Genomic DNA, 8,788 nt, shown 5'->3' with positions numbered 1-8,788 from the left:
AGACCCAAGGTGGGAAGCCCCTCACGACAAGTAGTAAGAAACTCGTGGGCGTCCTCACCCACATCCCCAGAAAACCTCGGTGGTGTCAACCTGAGAAACACACCAAGCATCTTCTGGTCCTCGAACGGCATAGGTCTATCCGCTGCCAAGGGTTGTACTCCCTCAGGTGGTACCTGGACCTAAGGTGCCCTTAATATAGGTTAATCCTGCAGTACTGGTGCTAGTGTAGCTGGGGCGGGTGGCTGCTGCATACCCCCAAGCACACCCAAGAGCTGAGCAATAGCGTCCTGGAGGTCTGAGATCAGAACTGGTTCGGGTGGCGGCTGGGCTGGCTCCGGCCCCATCGGCTGATCTGGTATACGAGATGCTAGAGGGTCTGTTAGTGGCTTTGGGTCCTACTCTCTCTCCTGGGCTGGTGTTGCAACCCTCTCTCGACCTCGGGGTCGACGTCTACCCCAAGTTGGGGCTCTGTCTGCAGGCCCGAATGCATCACCCCCGGCTGCGCCACCTCGCGAGCGAGCCATTCTATGAAAGAGTGAAACAAGTGAGATTTCAAGGAACCAATAAGACACACACTGCACAAAAGTGAAACAAAAAAGGAAATCCTCCTAAAGACATCTTCTAGCCTCCCAAAGATAAGTTACGGATGTCTCCGCACCGATCCGCAAGACTCTATGAGATGTTAGCTTTGTACAAGTGAGACCGATGAACCTGGGGCTCTGATACCAACTTGTCACGACCCAATTTCTTGAATCATGATAGCACCTACTATACCCTACCAGTAGGTAAGCCAACCCGAAACCTAGAACATCAAGCAATAAGTGTAAGGGTAGAAACTAGAGGAAACAATAAACTAAACAAGGACAACAAGGCGGAAGCAAACCAAAATAAATATATACAGAAATCCCTCCCAGAACCTGGAAGTCACTAGTACAGCTATCTAATAAAGAGTACAAGTCCCAAAAGTGGACCACAACAGAGCGTGTCTCAAAAGTAACAAGACTAGCTAAACCAAAAGAAGGAGGCAGAACAAACCCAAAATGCCAAGTGCTCGCCCTCGTCTCTGAGTCACAATTGCAAAAGAAGGATGGAACTACTCACCGCTGATAACTGATACTGGGACCTGCATCACGAAATAGATGCAGAGCGTAGCATGAGTACTAACACAACAGGTACTCAATAGGCATCATAGGCCGACTGAGCAAAAAGGATAAAAATAATATGATAGGATAGAATCTAGACACAAAAAGGTCAAAGCGGATACGAAAAGAAAGCACACGAGTATACCAGAAATAAACTAAGTACAACTAAACTAAACCTAACTGGACCCCCATAAGCCCAGAAGGTACACTCATGCGCAAGTTCAAATAAAACCTGAACGGACCCCCATAATTGGGGGTGGGTACCAGTTTCCTACCTTACTTTGATTAGATACCTCATGTTAGGATTGATTGGCCATATTTCCGGTATAGTATCATGTTAACCGGTTTAGTAGATGTGCATGCTTATGTGCTAAATGCTATTGTATGCTTCTATGCTATGTGTTATATGCCTTGTTCATCCTTAACCGTAAGCATGATGTCCTTAGTCTAGGTTATTCTAGCATTGCCTTATATTTATGACCCGTGTAGGCTAGATGCCTTGACTTTCTGCCGACGTCGTTCGGATGACTTAGCTCCTTGTGGACTGGAGTAGCAAACTTGAGTCTGATAGTTTGAGCCTTAGATTAGGCGTTATCGCTGCTTGTTGTACTGTTTTATCTTTTCTGTCTCATTCTGCTGTTCCGATGCATTCCCGAAGGTCCGGTGCATCACTAGAGGCGTGGGATTGAGATAGTATAGGCTTGGAGCCTTTTATGTGATTCTTAGAGTGGACGGTGATCCACGATGGTTGTTGTTGGATTGGATCCTATTGGAGATACCATCACCCCTAAGGTCGTTCTTTCTAGCTGGCTGGGAGTGTATCGCTAGCTGGGTAGACTAGGTAAAATCGGCGATCGCCCCCAGGCCTCTCTTTCTAGTTAGGTTGGGAGTGTGCTGCTGGCTGGGTGTCCTCAGGTTGCTCTTTCTAGCTGGGTTGGGAGCTGACTGCATGATAGGACGACTCGCGATATCTACCTCACTCACGGGTACCTCTTTCTAGCTGGGCTGGGAGTGGACTGTTTGGTTGGGTGCCCCCTGGGTCACTCTTTCTAGCTGGGCTGGGAGTGTACTGCTTGCTGGGTGGAGTCTGATGGATTATCTTAGTTACTTTGGGCTGGGAGCCCGGTTTTCTTCTTTCTCAGTAGACTTAGCTTTTCTATGTACCGGTCGGGCTTATGGGGGTCCGTTCAGGTTTTATTTGGACTTGCGCACCAGTGTACCTTCTGGGCTTATGGGGGTCCAGTTAGGTTTAGTTTAGTTATACTTAGTTTATTTCTGGTATGCTCGTGTGCTTTCTTTTCGTATCTACTTTGACCTCTCTGTGTCTAGATTATATCCTTTCATATTGTGTTTACCCTTTTTGCTCAGTTGGCCTATGATGCCTACTGAGTACCTGTTGTGTTGGTACACATGCTACGCTCTGCATCTATTTCGTGATATAGGTCCCAGTACCAGTTATCAGCGGTGAGTAGTTCCATCCTTCTTTTGCAGTTGTGACTCCGAGACGGTGACGAGCACTTGGCGTTTTGGGTTTGTTCTGCCTCCTTCTTTTGGTTTAGCTAGTCTTGTTGCTTTTGAGACACGCTCTGTTGTGGTCCACTTTTGGGACTTGTACTATTTATTAGATGGATGTGTACTAGTGACTTCCAGGTTCTGGGAGGGATTTCTGTATATATTTATTTTGGTTTGCTTCCGCCTTGTTGTCCTTGTTTAGTTATTGTTTCCGCTAGTTTCTACCCTTACACTCATTGCTTGATATTCTAGGTTTCGGGTTGGCTTACCTACTAGTAGGGTATATTAGGTGTCATCATGATTCGAGAAATCGGGTCGTGACAGAGATGCCATACTATCAAAAATATGAGCACGATATCAATACAGTTTAAGACACAAAAATACCCAAAAATAGACACGGACCAATTTTTATAGTCAAACGAGAAATGTGGGCTCCGTGTGGGAAATTCCCAAATTGACTCCATCAAATATGGTTGATGCGTACGTTAATGAAGGGCGGTTTCAAGTAGAGTTTCTCTAAATTCATGTGGTGGTGTATACATTGGGCATTCAATACATTTTCCTTGACCAATGTGAGTGTAATTAAGTCTTGTGTGTGAATTCTATGTGAATTGGAACATGAATAACTTGTTTAGGAATGAGAATAATATTAGAGGTCGACTAATTTAGTTTATTGTTGGGGCGTTGAATGATATCTTGAGGGCTCCTAAGTGTGATCACAATAAATATCAATAGATAAAGGATAGACCTCTGTATCGTGATATACACCACACTTTGTGGTGTGAATTCAATGGAAATGTGGGAATGTACTAAAGATACGAGTAGGCATGCCACTTCACACTACACACAGTTAAATCAAGAGGCGGCGTGTGTGACCTAGAATTGTTCGTAGCACTTTGTTACCATGTCAGCACACTTCAGAGGTTAAAAGGGATAGAGTAATGTTATTTTACTACCTAATGAAAGGGCTACAAATTAATGTTGGCTCAATTCTTCGACAAAATATGTTAAAGTTTCGTAACAATAAAAGGTAGCATTTTTGTTATGATAGTTTGTTAACCTGGTTTCTACGTTCATTGGGAGTTGAGGAAGAAGTGTATGATATTTTCACGCCCTGGTCTTCTCGCTTGGTGGATGTCACAAAAAATAAGGCACAAGATACATCCCACATGCCAATTTTATTGACTGTTGATCACCAGGATGATAGTTAGATGGGGCACATATTTGGTATGGCTAAACTGCAATTGTGGATTGGTGGTCGTTCGACCACTGAGGAGGAAATGACCACATTGGTTTGAACGCTATCCTTTGACATATAGTGCCATGTATATGCGTCTCATAGGATCGTTATTTCAATAGTCGATTGATGATAATGATGCGACGAAAGATGTAGAGGAAGAGGATAAGACTGAGGACTATGATAATGATGATGATTATACTTGTGTTGGTGATTCTCGTATGACCTTATCGCGTGTATGAGGCAAACAATATGGCTAATGTTGATTATGACTGTAAGGCATAGAGGCCTAAAGGGAGTTTTCTTTCATTCTATACACATGTTTTATTTGTTGCGTCGGAGAGAGTGCATTATTTAAGTGTAGGGTGGGAGATGGACTTCCTTGTGTATATTTTATTGCCTTATCGAGTCTTTTGAGTTTTTAGGTTGGGTTCCTCGGCTTTTGTTTTTGGTTCTTTTTCCTAAGGATAGTCCCATTGAATCAAATATGATTTTTTTTTCTTTGTTTTGTTTACTAGGATTGATAGTTGAGTCTTAAAGACATCTTAGAAGTGATTGTTTCCAATGATGTATGGATGGATGGATGAAGACAGTCCTAAGGGAAAATTAGTCATAGGTTGGTGGATTGTGAAGCTGGACCTTTGGTGCCTTAATGCCCTGCGTAGAAGTTGGTCAGATGTCATGGGTAGTTTACACTTGAACGTGCAATATACTAAAACAATTAACCTTGCGAGAGACATAGGTACTTTGGTTTGACTCCAAAGTTATAAATTGGGCTTAATTGTGATAGAAGCACTCAATGTGGTTTGTATGAGCATCCTAATTTGTTTATGTCCTTATGTGTATGTCATGATGTCATGTAGGATGAGTATTGCCTTGTTCTTGCATAAAGCTTCATCTAGAACTTGCCTCGTGTGTTCTTAACAAGTAACTTGTATGAACTATAAAATAAGATTGAGGCATTTCTTTGCATAGCCAAATCTATTATCTTTATGCCTCCATGATGATTATCCTTAGTAATGCCCCCATTGAGATTTTGAGCCTATAATTCTTTTTTTACTGCATGATGAGCCAAATCCCTTTTAGTTGATACCATTTCATTGTTTGATCCAAATATTGATCCTTAATGCACTAAGTAGTAAAGCAGGTGCAAACTAATGATAGAGTGAAGAATGGTGGGATGGCTTAGGTGGTGAATATAAGGATGAGGTGAAAAGAGCCCATAATAAAATTGCAGAAGCAGTTGTTATGGAAAAAAAGAGTTATTAAAAAAAAATGGCAACATTGTGGACAAGTACTTAAATTTGTAGAGGGCGAGATTGAAAGATGAATAGAGGGTGATTTAGAGGTGTGAGTCAAAGAAGGGAAAAGTGATTAAAATTTCTGAATAATAAAGCAAGTGCATTAAGGAGGAATAGTCACTATTTGTATCTTAAATGTACCCTTCTTATCTCGAAACCGACATTACAACCAAGTTAAGTCCTCTTAATCCCGTGATAAATACATCGTGAAAGCTAAAGTACACTAAAGACAAACCTATGGCATGTTGTGATATGCAAGAACCTCTTTTGTGAGAGCGAGAGCTTAAATTCTGAAAATAGGCCTTTTTGAAATTAAAATGTGTGAACATGATTTATGAATGAGTGAAAGTCTATGCCAAAATAGTGAGGGCATTCATGCCACATACTTAGGTGTATTTATGTTGGTGTGTTTGTACATTATTACATTGGCCTAGTAAGATGGATGACGAGTCACTCATTTAGTTTATATCGTGTAAATTGGTATACTAATTTGGTGAAAGAATATACTTTTTATTGCATAAAGTGTGAACTACAAAAGCATAATTAAAGAGACGAGTCATTAGGTGTTAATGGTGAGTTGATAGTCTAGAGATTGTTCGAGGATGAACAAAGGCTTAAGTGTGGGGTGGTGATCTTGGGTATATTTATATGCCCAATTACTATGATTTACCCACACGTACCTTATGTTTCAAGGATATTCTTGATGCTAATTGATATGTTTAATGAGTATTGCGATGATTGCACACTAACCTATATGATTAGCAATATGCAGGGGTTCCTAAAGGAGTACGAGTACAATGGGAGTTGGAAAAGACCTTAGGGGAGTGAAAGGGGAAAAGAGCACGAAGAAATTGCCACCATGGGGCAGCATTAGAGCGCCGCCCTAGCTTCAAAACAACGGAGGCGCTTCACTAGTGCACCGGCAGCGCGCCACACCAGCAGCGCGCCCACACCCAGCAGCCCAGTTTCTGCTCCTAGTTAATGACACCCTGCCCCGATTTCCCCGAAGAATTTCCAATTTTTTGAGGATTCCAAATCAAATTAGGAGAAGGGATTAGTTCCCTAAACACTATAAGACCCTAGGTTTATTTTGTAAGAGACTTCTTTTTTTTAGTGCAAAAGCTAGGGATAACAATTCATCTTAAGTTTTAATCTTGTACTTTAACAATCTTGTTTATGTTTTTGATGATTACTAGTTCTCGAACACGTGCATTGCACGTGTATTCTATGCTAATTGATACATTGTTTTTTAAATAATAGAGATGGGAGCGAAGAGATTGAGCAGATGCAAGAATTTCAAAAAAATGACCAAGCAAAATAAGTCACATAATACAAACAAAGTATCATGATGGAAAATGCAAGCAATGAACAAAAAAGAATAAAAATTATAAAGAGAAAACAAAGGTTTAAGAAACTTATATAATTAAAAGAATATACCGTTGTTGCAGAAAGTGCTAAGAGTACATCAAATATTGAGTATTTTAAAAAAGAAAGCATATAATAATTTGATAATGGCCTAAAGGCTAAAACTATTGATTTTATAGAAGGTAAAAGGATATGAAAAGTTCATTTAATGGATGGAAGGTAAAAAGAAGTAGAAAATAATATTAATTTGAGATGATAATGTGTGAGTTAAAGGCACAAGATTAATGAATATTATGAATATAAGTTATGAAAATAAAGAGTTGTAGTTATGGAGTTGATTTAAAATGGAAAAATATATTTTTTAAAAGGAAAAATGCACAAGTACCCCCTTCAACTATACGCGAAATCCCAGCGACACACCTTAACTATATATGAGTCCTATTACCCCCCCCCCCCCCGAAGTATTTTTTAAGTGTAATAAACACACCCTTAACACAGCCTAAAACCTATATAGCACTCACATGATGGGAGGAGTTTTACACTCGCCTCCAAGTCATCATTATGTCAGCTCCACGTCAATAAATGATCAAATCTATAAAAAAAATTGATAAAACTCCATGTCCAATTGAGTTCTTCTTCTTCATTATCAACACCCACTCCATAACCACTAAACCCATTTATTTTAACCATTAAAACCCATAGCAATCACCATGAAAATTATAACACACCACAAAATTTATCCCTTCACTACCACCGGATTCAATATCGATCTACTATCAATTTTTATTTTTCTTTCAATCCAAATAATCCAAATAAATTTCATAATACATGGTCTAAAATCTCCATTGAAGAACTACCTCAATTTGAACTCTAATTCTAGAAGAATTCAAAATTGGGGTCATTTTTTTCTAATTAAATTTGGGTTTAGATAAAGGTTGATTGAAGAAAGAAGGGAAGAGAAGGAGGGAGGTGTTATTGATGGAGAACTGAAGCGGCATGGAGGTTGGGTTGGGGTAGGGGTGGGATGTCATATTGTTGGAGAAATGAAGGGGGGAGGGGGGTAGGAGTGGGGGTGTGGGCGGGGCGGGGTGAGGGATGGGGTAGGGGGGTGTGACATGGATAATTGAAGAGGAGATGGTAATTAAATTATTTAATTATAATTTTTTTTAACAAAAACTCTAATTTAAATTATGCTCTTTATATGTTGCCTAAATTAAATTCCTAATATGCAATTTTTTTCTCATTAGCGAATTTCAAGTAATTTATTTGAGTAAAAATTCTCTCAATACTATGCAAATTAATGAAAAACACTGAAAAGAATTCTCTGACAATTTAAATATGTTGTGAAAATGATAAAATTTGACTCTATTTAATAAAGAAAAAAGAAATTTAATTCAAAAAAAATATCAATTTAAGTTTTAAAGTTACTTAACTATCTCTACTAATTAATTATAAAATGTCCAATTAAAAATGAACACATGTCCATATTAATCAGATTTTAATACCTTTTTTCGTGTCTCACATGCCTCTAAGAGAGTGAACACACTCTCTGTGCCACCTCAGCACGAAAGGGTGCATTTATTACACTATAAAATAATTCAGGGGGGTAATTGGTTTCATGTATAGTTAAGGTGTGTTATTCGGATTTCACGAATAGTTGAGGGGGGATACTTGTGCATTTTCCCTTTTAAAAATAATTTTAAGAAAATAAATTAGTTGATAAAGGGTATTTTTGTAATTCACCTTTTGACTTAGATTCTTCCCACTGTTAATGATATATAATGATGATGATGATTTATATGATATGATGAGTGGCTCAAACCCTTTGTCTGAGACTATAGCCATGACTAATTGTTGAACATCGATTTCTATGGATTAATTTGTTTATCAAATTACTCTTGAATTCTTGTTTTAGTATTTCATGATTGACCATCATTGATATACATTCATTGTCTATTCTTGAACTCGAGAGATGAATATGTAGATAGACCAAAGAATACAGAGAGTGTGATCATTCTTGCTTACCACTTGTTTAGATTCGTGTTTAGGATTAACACCCGAACGAACACCGTGCTTGGTTTAGAGATAGGATGAAAAATAAATATTCCACGGTTGAGTTTGCCTATCCCGATCATAGATGTAGTTAGGTATTCAACTAAGGTAGGTAATTAGAGATTGAGAGATCATGGTCATAATATCGACCCTATAAATCAGTAATTTGATAACCGTAA

The 8,788-nt window shown here is 39.1% G+C and overlaps 1 pseudogene; it reads right to left on the bottom strand.

The window, feature by feature from the left end:
* Positions 1-395: 395 nt before the first annotated feature.
* Positions 396-8,788, bottom strand: part of LOC125831883 (plastidic glucose transporter 4-like) — a 13,567-nt pseudogene continuing 5,174 nt past the window's right edge.

Source organism: Solanum verrucosum, unplaced genomic scaffold (assembly GCF_900185275.1).
Source record: "Solanum verrucosum unplaced genomic scaffold, falcon-dt-bn FXZP01000018.1, whole genome shotgun sequence".
Lineage (NCBI taxonomy): Eukaryota > Viridiplantae > Streptophyta > Magnoliopsida > Solanales > Solanaceae > Solanum > Solanum verrucosum.
The sequence above is the reverse complement of the archived record's forward strand: the minus strand, read 5'-3'. Positions and strand labels throughout refer to the sequence as shown.